Raw genomic sequence first — 10,382 nt, forward strand, 5'->3', positions numbered from 1 at the left:
CCAGGCAAAATGATCAATATTATAACTGATATTCAATGGCCTAATGGAAATTCTGATGAAGATGAGAACTAGCCAAAAGTTAACTTGGTATACTGAATTAAAAATATAAATGATAGCTCATCAATATCTGATTGCTGGGGTGCCGACACCCAACACCACCATCAATCTGCTATTCTCAGCAGCTGATGCACAGAAAATGGAGCAACAAGCGCGCACCTCTATTCTGTGTGCAGTAGCTAGAACAGTATACTACAGATAAGATCCCATTAACTTAAAGGGAAATTAAAGGGGTATTCCCACCTCACATACTCATCAGTCTTTACTGCTGTAAAATCTTCTTTTTTCCTGGTTTCTTGCATCATTTGGTGGGCGGAGTTTCACATGCAACCTGCTGTTTAGCCCCGCCCCCAAATTCACGTGTAGCTCTGCCCACCTATATTGGACTATGAAGTACAGGCAGCAGCAACTCCATTCTGTGTTACATACAGAGACTGCCTGTCTCTGACATAATGAACACAATTGAATTAGCTAGCCTGATAACTGGGAGAACAGAAGAAATGCAAGCAGCTCCTCTCCTCTATCTGATAGCAGGGAGCTAGGTCACGTGGTGTAGACACAGGAATAGCTAGATACACAGGCTCGCTCCCTGCACTTAGCCCCTCCTCCCTCCCCCCTGAGAGCAGCAGATACATCACTTGACTCATGAGCAGCTAGGTCAGGGCTGTGGCCACAAAGAATTGAATAAAGTGATATAGTGGCCAAACAAAGCAGTTTTGCTGAAGCAGTGTATTTAGGAAAAGTCTTACATCCACATTAACAAGCAGTATAGATAGGATCCTTGTGATGGGACAACCCCTTTAAGTTGCAGGATCTCAACTCAGCCGCTATACAGAGAACAGAGCTGTCTGCTATCTGCTCCATTCTCTGTTTACCATCCTTTGTCAACCCAGCACCAATCTGTTATTGATGGCCTATCCTCAATGTGTTGTGGAAGTCTGTCTCCAGAACCCAGCATATCAGATAGGTTAGGGTCACCCGAATCGAATAGTGTTTCCCACTTGTGAATTGGTGATTTATTACTGAGATATTATCATTTTTGTCAATATGCAAATGAGCTCCTTGGAAAAATGAGGGCTTTGTTGTTTCTCCACAAAGCTAAGCCTCACGCTGCCCTGTGCCATCCTTCACCCCTATCTCCTTCCTCTGACTGACAGTTCTAGATAGTCTGTACCTAATCTTGCTTGGCCCTGAGTTCTGTCTGGCCCTTGTGCAGTACATGTGATTCAGGCCAGGTTGTGAGACTATAATTTAATTACAGTTCATCTACATTCACACCAATGATAACAGTTTTAATAGAATAATGAATAATGATAGATAATAATAGAATAATGAGGTCATTATAATGGGAATTCCCTCTCTCCCTTTCTGTTCCACTCCTTCTTTCTTCTCAGTCTTGCTTCCATTATCCCATTCCTATTGCTCTGGCCATTGGATGCTAGTGCTAATATTTTCAGATTTCTTGATACGTGGAGCTGCTCTTACCGCATCGTCTGACTTCCCGCTCACTTGAAAGTGCCCTGACCATAGTCAAGATGTCTGCATTCCAGCACAGTCACAGCATTGTGCCCATCTGCCCTCAAAAATATCATATAGTACGTTTTTGAGTCCTTCAAAAGAAATGGACAGAAACGAACCCTTTTTTTTTTTAACATTGTCTATGTAAACTGATGACCATTTTCCATCCTTTTCTGCCGTCTTGTAGATGTTCAGAATGCTAATTTTTGGTGCCGCCCCCCCCCCCCCAGCTGGCTTCTGTGTAACCGTATAAAATAAAGGTTTTACAAACCTGCAGATGACAGTCTTTCTCAGACTACGGACATACTGCTTTAATGTGTATAGTAATATATATGGGCTTATACAATAATATATAATCACAAGGGGGCGTTACCACCCCTTAATATAGGTTTCTATTTTGGTAGAGATGGAAGGATCATCCCAAAGTCTAAAAATGGCCATTTTTAATATGTCAAAGCAATAATTATCAAATTACTGTAAATGAGACCGATCTTGATAGCTGAATATTTTAGTAAAGTTCCTATTTGACTGCTTTATCATTAGCTGATATATTAGATAGTAGACTATACAAGACACAGTGGAAAAAGTAAAAGAAACCGAAAACGTACATTATGCTTGCTGAAGCATAGCACCCCTGTAACCTCAGAACGAAGCTGTTTTGGTACATCTTGGGTAAATAGGACCCTGAGGATATGTTCTGAGTATGTACTAAGAGCATATGCCAAACACAGTGCAATAATAATGTGAGCCTTAGTATTCTCTCATGTTCCTGGCAATGTTTATTTGCTTGTTACTTGTTATATGCTTATACTTAGGCTTATAGTACATTTCTGTTACAAGCCGACAAAGAAGAAATAGCTGTGCTCATTATTTGAGTTCCCCAAGCTTGCTGTAAAGTGCCAAAAACAATTATTTTCATGGGCTAAGCAAGTGCCACATCAAATGATTTTCCTCACAATCCAAAGGTTCATAGCTCATCCTTTTCCCTTTTTGTCTTTTTACAGTCTACTACCGTCCCCAAATTACTATGTTTTGGTACTAATTTTCCCCTGATCATTACTTCTCATTTGTTCTCCACGTTCTCAAGTACCATTTGAGATAATTTGGCATGACACTCCACGCATTTTGAGTCGTAAAACAATGACCTATTGGATTCTGTGACTGAAGCCCTCTTACTTGAAAAGGAATAGATTGATATTCTGTACTTGGCTCCTCGGCTAGATTATGTATGTATACATAATACCTTTATATAGAAATGTGTGTAAACGCTGCAGCATTAGATATTCTATCATGTATCATTGCATGTACTTTATATGGGTGATCTGGTAATTTCAAGTTATCCCCTATCCACTGATAGTAGGGGTTAGACTCCCTTATGTCCTGTATGAACACACAATAGAATTGTTACTCTATCTACTTTAATGTGACTGATTTAAAATATAAAATCTTCATTCATACTGGGTGAGGGTCCAAGTCTTCAGATCCTCAAAAATTAGTAAATTATTCCCTATCCTATGGATAAACTGTGTAGGAGAGCATAAAGGGAATCCTTTAACATATAATCATACATTTCTAGGACAAACAAGAATGGCTAAATGCAGAATTAAAGAGGACCTTTCATCAGATCGGGCACATGCAGTTTTATATACTGCTGGAAAGCTGACAGTGCGCTGAATTAAGCGCACTGTCGGCTTTCCCGATCTGTGACCGGTGTAAAGCGCTATCGGTCCCGGGACCGTAGCTCTTTACAGTCAGAAGGGTGTTTCTGACACTTAGCCAGGGACGCCCTTCTGCCCAGCAGTGCCTATCGCGCTGTACTGTGTGAGCGGGGAGGAACGCCCTCTCCCTCTGCTCACAGTGCTCGTCCATAGATGAGTATTATCAGGAGGGGAGGGGGCGTTCCTCCCCGCTCCACAGTACAGTGCGATAGGCGCTGCTGGGCAGAAGGACGTTCCTGGCTAAGTGTCAGAAACGCCCTTCTGACACTAAAGCGCTACGGTACCGGGACCGATAGCGCTTTACACTGGGCACAGATCGGGAAAGCCGATAGTGCGCTGAATTCAGCGCACTGTCTGCTTTCCAGCAGTATATAAAACTGCATGTGCCCGATCTGATGAAAGGTCCTCTTTAGGAGGATCCTATGATTAGAATCCCTTTTTTTCTAACTAACACGTAGGAATAGCCCTAAGAAGGGCTATTTTTCTCCTACTTTTAGATGTCTTCTCCGCGCTGCTTTCAGTAGATATTCCGTTTTCCGTCTTTATGTAAATGAGTTATCTCGCAGCACTGGGGGCGTGTGAGAGAACTCTCCAGTGCTGCCTCCATCTTCTTCAGGAACTGGCCTCTACGCGTCGTCTTCACCCTGGCTTTCAATCTTCTACGCATGCACAGTCAGCTCTGCTTGACTGCACCTGTGTGCAGCCATTTTTTTGTGGCCCCTTACTACAAGAGCTCGCGTAAGCGGCCACAAAAATATGGCCATGCGCAGGTGCAGTCAGGCAGAGCCGACTGCGCATGCATAGAAGGTTGAAAGCCAGGCTGGAAGACGATATGTAGAGGCCGGTTCCTGAAGAAGATGGAGACGGCGCTGGAGAGTTCTCTCGCAGCATTGGGGATGCCCCCAATGCTGTTTGAGTGCTGGGGTCCGCCCCCAGTGCTGCAAGAGAACTCATTTGCATAAAGACGGAAAACATCAAAAGGTAGGAGAAGAATAGCCTTTCTTAAGGCTATTCCTACGTATTAGTAAGAAAAAAAGGGATTCTAATGATAGGATCCCTTTAAAACAAAGTTGATCCAAAGTTGATATTGTAAGGGGAAAATTTATTTATTTAATTTTTTTTTTTTTTCCAGCCTACAGTCTTACTAGATTTATTAGGGCTCAATGAGATGGCGTAAAATAAAGATGACTTCTGGCTCAGATTACTCGGCATTTTTCAACTCTCTGGCTCCCTTTGGTAGAAAGCAAAGCAGAGTTTCAGCTTTCTGCCATGGCTTTCACTGAAAATCTAGCTAAAAAAAAAAAAATCCTCTGTGTTTCCAAATTATGACACAGCCAGATCAGGAATCTGGGAAAGCTGCACGACTTGCACAAGTCAAATAAAAAAAACCCCCAGATAATGTAATTCTCAACTATTCTAAGGTAATTCATGCCTGGAGCTACAATCAATTGTACTCCATTACATAGTCAAAGTCAATCTGAGCTAAGACTCACCACATTCTCAGAAAGCCTCTTCCTCCTCCAGAACCTCCTGTTGTGTCATGCTGGAACTGCAGAGAAGAAGAAGTATCTACACGATCTATGTCTGCAAGATTAATGGAAAACTGCTCAGAGCAACAGTTTAGTATAATGCTGCAGACAGACCTAGACATGAAGGTTATGATGCTGCCCCCCCCTTCCTTTACTATCCAGGGTTTAGTGTTCCTTTAATAACCTAGAGGAACCATAGAAATGGGGCTAACGTTCCAACTTTTGCAAATTACTGATACAATGTAATTACATAAACTGTAAATGAACCAGCATTCATATATTTCCGGAGAACAGACATCATGTCCAATAGTACCAGACAGTGAGAATTTACGTCAATCTATGTGAAGGAGAATGAAAACCGACTGAGCTGCTCCAGGACACGGCCATTTTGGGATCTCCTAGAGCTAGTAGGTATGTGGGAGCATGGAGACCTCAGCTTGTGCAGTAGACAAAGCAGTTAAAGAGTCCCTATATTCTGACCCTCAAATAGGTAGAGGGCTTTCATTTTTTTTTTTTTTTTTATATGTTAGCAGATTGATGCACTGAAATTGTTGCATCTGTATAAAATACATTTCTGAAGGATTATTTTGGAGCACTTGTGGCTTTACCTACAATGTTTATGTTACATTATGACAAATATGACTTAAAATTGGTGCCTTGACGAAAATGGTGCCAAAAGAAGTACAATGAAAATTAAACCTTTTACATCAGATCCGCCTCAGAATAGCCTTGAAACATCATTATTGCCATGAAACAATGAATACTGAAATGTATTGCTTAAAATAGCACAAATTTAGGCTTCCATTATACGACTGACAAGAAAAAAGCCAATTATGAACACATTTTCATGTCTAAGGAAAATATAAAAAAAAGCATTTCTCAACAAAAATTGAAGAGCAAACATTGTTTCAAACGCAGCCGGTTATTATGGGTAGCGTAATGTGAGACTTACAACTCCAGAGCCTCACATTGGTAATATTTATAGAAAAAGGCCAGAAAAAAAATAAGAATTAGCGGTTTCCAACACCTTACACTTACCGTCATTTAAAAGGATAAAATTTTTTAGATATTATTGATATATACATAACCTTGACTGAAAACTCACGTTAGTCCCATCTCATGGGCTAAATTCTGTCATATTAAACATACTTGGGCCAGTTTCATAGAAACTTGTATTATAAATGTAAGGCCTGGTTCACATCTGCGGTCAGTATTCCGTTCAGGAAGTCTGTTTGGGACCCCCTCCCAAACGGAATACCGAATGCATTAAAAAGCGGTGAGCAATGAAAGCACACTGACCCCATAGACCCTATAATGGGGTCCATGTGTTTTCCGCATGAGCCATTGGGAGAAGAAAGTAGTTCTTGAAGTACTTTTCTCTTCATATGAATCGTGCGGACACCGCGTGGAAAACACATGGACCCCATTATAGTCTATGGGGTCTGTGTGCTTTCATTGCTCACTGCTTTTTATTGCGTTCGGTATTCTGTTTGGGAGTCCCCAAGTGGACTCCCTGAATGGCATACCGAATGCAGATGTGAACCAGGCCTCAGGGGAAAGAGTACCTACAGGAAATTAATACAACCTCGAGGAGAACAAAAACCTCACTTGGAGCTTCCTTATTGTCAGCTTCAATCCCCAAGAGCGCTAACCAGTGATAAACCGCACCATTTCTCATCTGCTCCATTGATCTGCATTTGGGCTACAGCTAAAGCCCAGGTTTTCTGGGACAATATGAACACCAAGTGGGACCGTTATGGGTCCAAATAAAACAACTTGGCAGGTGACAAGAATCAAAAAGAACTTTTAATATGTATGCAAATGAGCTGTATGGTGCACCCTGGGTACGGCACCATCTCCTGGAACAACTATTTTTGCTTGTACCCAATGCGTTATAAAACCTGTCAATATTTATATTAGGGTGTTGCTCTGGTTGACCATATTGGTCTGGTTGGCCGTATCCACCTCATAACCCTGACCAAAAAGATGGGAGCCACTCAGGTCTTTTATTATTGTTTATCTATATAGCACCATTAATTCCATGGTGCTTTACATTTGGGGTGTTTACATACAGTACACAGAATATACAGGTACATATCATACTAACAGTGACCGGCTGGCACAGTGGGGTAGAGGGCCCTGCCCGCGAGGGCTTACAATCTATGAGGGAAGGGGGTAGAGACAGAAGGAGAGGGGGGAGGCTGTGCAGATGGCAGTGCGGTGACAGTAGTGTTATTGGGGGTTGTATGCCTTCCTGAATAGGTGAGTCTTCAGGGCCTTTTTGAAGCCTGTGATTGTGGGGGTCAGTCTTATGTGTCGTGGTAAGGAGTTCCAGAGTATGGGGGATGCACGGGAGAAATCTTGGAGACGGTTGTGTGAGGAGCGGATGAGGGCAGAGCAGAGTAGAAGGTCGTTGGAGGATCTGATGTTACGTGTGGGCAGGTAGCGGGAGATGAGGTCAGAGATATATGGAGGGGACAGGTTGTGGATGGCTTTGTATGTTAGCGTTAGTAGCTTGAACTCGATTCGCTGGGCTATAGGTAGCCAGTGGAGGGACTGGCAGAGGGGAGCAGCCGATGAGGATCAGGCGTGAGGTGGATTAAGCGAGCAGCGCAGTTTAGGGTGGACTGGAGGGGGGCGAGGGTGTTAGCTGGGAGTCCATGCAGAAGGTCTTTTTCTGGGAGCCGTTTCTTCCAGCTCCCGGAAAAAAGAAGTGAGATGCTCATTCTTCAAGCCGAGTCGCCTCGCGATTCGGCCTGAAGACACACCCTCCTCTGGACATTCATTAGGCCTAATCCAGAGCGGAGTGTGCAGCCGGATGCCGGTGCAGTGCACCGGCTTTCAGTTGCGGCTACCCGGTTTTTGGATCTGAACCTGAGGCGGCCTCCACCTCAGGTTCCGATCCAAAAAACCCTGTGTGAACTTACTCCAAGGCCCCAAATAGTGGATCGCATTTTTTTCCACAGAGCAGTCACAGACAGTCTGCAGAGTTTTCCTGCTTCAATTATATCTATAAAGAAAAAACTGACGTTTCCATAAGTATAATTAACATGCTGCGATTTCCAAAACCATGGCGTGTGTGCTACATGGGCCCCAGCCTAAAAGTTGATTTGCTTGTCAGCAAGTTTGTATTTTGACATATAAAAGGTATGTTTACTATGCCACTAACCCCCTTACAACAGCAGATGAGTAGTGTAGTAGCAGTGATGGTGATGATGGTGGCGGTTCTATTTGAATTTTGCGTGAATTTGCTTTCTCATTTTCTCCTGCAAGTGCGAAGAGGAGACTCAATTGGGCACTCAGGGGCTCAGCTGGATTAGAGAAAGCAATATCTGTTATAATGTTCTTTAGCTTTCCTTTATATACAGAATATAGAATATAGAAAGTGTATTTTTGCTTGCTGATGCTGCGCTCTTATCTGTGTTAATTTTAATAATACTCATAAAGATTATTAGTACTATATATTTTTTTTATGTGCCATCATTTGCAATATTTTAATTCTTATTTTTGCTAACACAAGCTAGTAATCTAAACTATATATAAATGATTTGTGTACCCCACAAGGGAGTAGGTTAGGATTTCTGTTTGTTAAAGGGGTATGAAGAGGGGTGATACCTGCTAAATTGTAGATGACCACATGCACTAGATTGGTGGGGGGCACAGTACTGAGACCCCACAAATATGATATTTCTGAATTGCTTTAAGCTGGAAAGCCTGGACTGTGAGTATAATAAATTATATTATTTACAGTGCTCAAAAATGGCTGACTCGTTTTTTCAAGCAAAACATACAAGAATAGTGGTGTAATTTGTGCAAAAAAAACAAAAACCTGTCTAACATGCTGTGTAACACATTTCTCAAGTCTTTAGAAACTATATAGACACTTTAAGGACTTGTATGAAAAGTGGATTTGAGGAAAGAGACGTGGCTCAGTAGAAAGAAGGCGGGGCCAAATTTATGACCCCATGCGGCCAACATTTTAGCATTTTTCTGCCGTAAACTTGGGAACAGACCATGTAATAGGAATAGTAACGTTACATTAGACAGTCTAAGAGTATGACAGACACTTTGGTACATGTGGTGCAGTTTAAGACTTTCTAGTCTCAGTTATTGTATAACCTTTAGACAGTATTGATAAATGTGCTAATTGTATTGTAACACAATCATGGTTATGGGTGGTCGGTGTTATTGGTTGAGTAAAGGGCTCAAATAATTATCATTTTTGTTGTGAGACTTCTATATGTGAGAATATTTTATGCTCTTTCTGCTTGTATAAATTACAAAGCTCCATTTTGGCCCTTCATTGGAAGAGAGCCTCCACCCTACTGGTGCAGATTTGGTGGCTAGGGTGAAAGATGTCCGCAGTATGGAATATTTGACAGCCTGTCTTAACCATACCTTGGACGCCTTCCAGGCTGTGTGGTCATCTTGGGACTCCTATTGTATCCTCTGTGGCCTGTGAGTCCCTTCTCCTGTTAACATCCTCACTTCCCCCCTTCCTTCCTTCTCCTCCTTGGTTTGTTATACTTAATAACTAATTACCTTGTTATTCGGTATTTTACATGTTTATTTGTTTGTACCAAATTTTTGTGAAAAATTTTAATAAAAATTACAGTTTAAAAAAAAAAAAGCTCCATTTTGGTTGTGATATTAGGTCACTGTATGGCAGTAACAGGATATAACTACCATCTAGGCCTCAATGCAAAATCGGTGAACCTATCTACATTGGACCATGTCTTCAAATACTGCATAGGGACCTTAGGGCTTCCTCAGGAACTACAATAAGTTGTGCCTGTCACCTCTGCACCCCTTTGGTAACTGGTTATAGTAGTAATATTTACTTATGGCATGGCATTATTATTTGGTAATGAAATGGGGCCAATATTTGGCAATGGTTTAGGGGTAATAATTATACTGGACTCTACGTGACTTGTTTGTTCACTGAATGACTATTACTTTGAGGTGTACTATAATTTTTATATTCCTTATTCTGTTGCAAGACGTTTTTTTTTTAGCTCAGAGATAATTTGTGATTCCAGCATTGCCTGGAGAAAATATCTTCAGAGTCAGAGGTGTCTTTAATGCTCGCAATGCCTTTTTTTTTAATCTCATTATCTTTGGAAAGTTATAAAATAAGTTATTGCATCTGTGCCTAAATATTGCAGGCACTGTTTATGCGTATTGTGCAGGCTGCTAGTTCTACCAACCCTTTCCATGGGATAAGTAAGTTACATGGTGACCATTATCACATAACCTTCAACAATCCTCCCTTGTGCTCAATGAAAGATCACATCTGTATGAACAATCCCAAAGAATTTTCTAACCATTTGCTAATCTAGTTAAGCCATAAATTGATATCGCTCTACAGAAATAAATGTAGAAAAGTCAGTCATCTCTCCTGTATTTAAGCCATAAATCACTTTAGACACTCATCTCATGCAGACTTGCGATGAAGGAGGGGTGGCTGATCTGTACGCAGACCACAGACTCATGACTTTTATGGATATTTCTCTCTACTCCAGAATGAAATTGGTTTCACAATTTGAAAACCACTTCTAGT

This window comes from Leptodactylus fuscus, chromosome 2 (genome assembly GCF_031893055.1).
Source record: "Leptodactylus fuscus isolate aLepFus1 chromosome 2, aLepFus1.hap2, whole genome shotgun sequence".
Classification (NCBI taxonomy): domain Eukaryota; kingdom Metazoa; phylum Chordata; class Amphibia; order Anura; family Leptodactylidae; genus Leptodactylus; species Leptodactylus fuscus.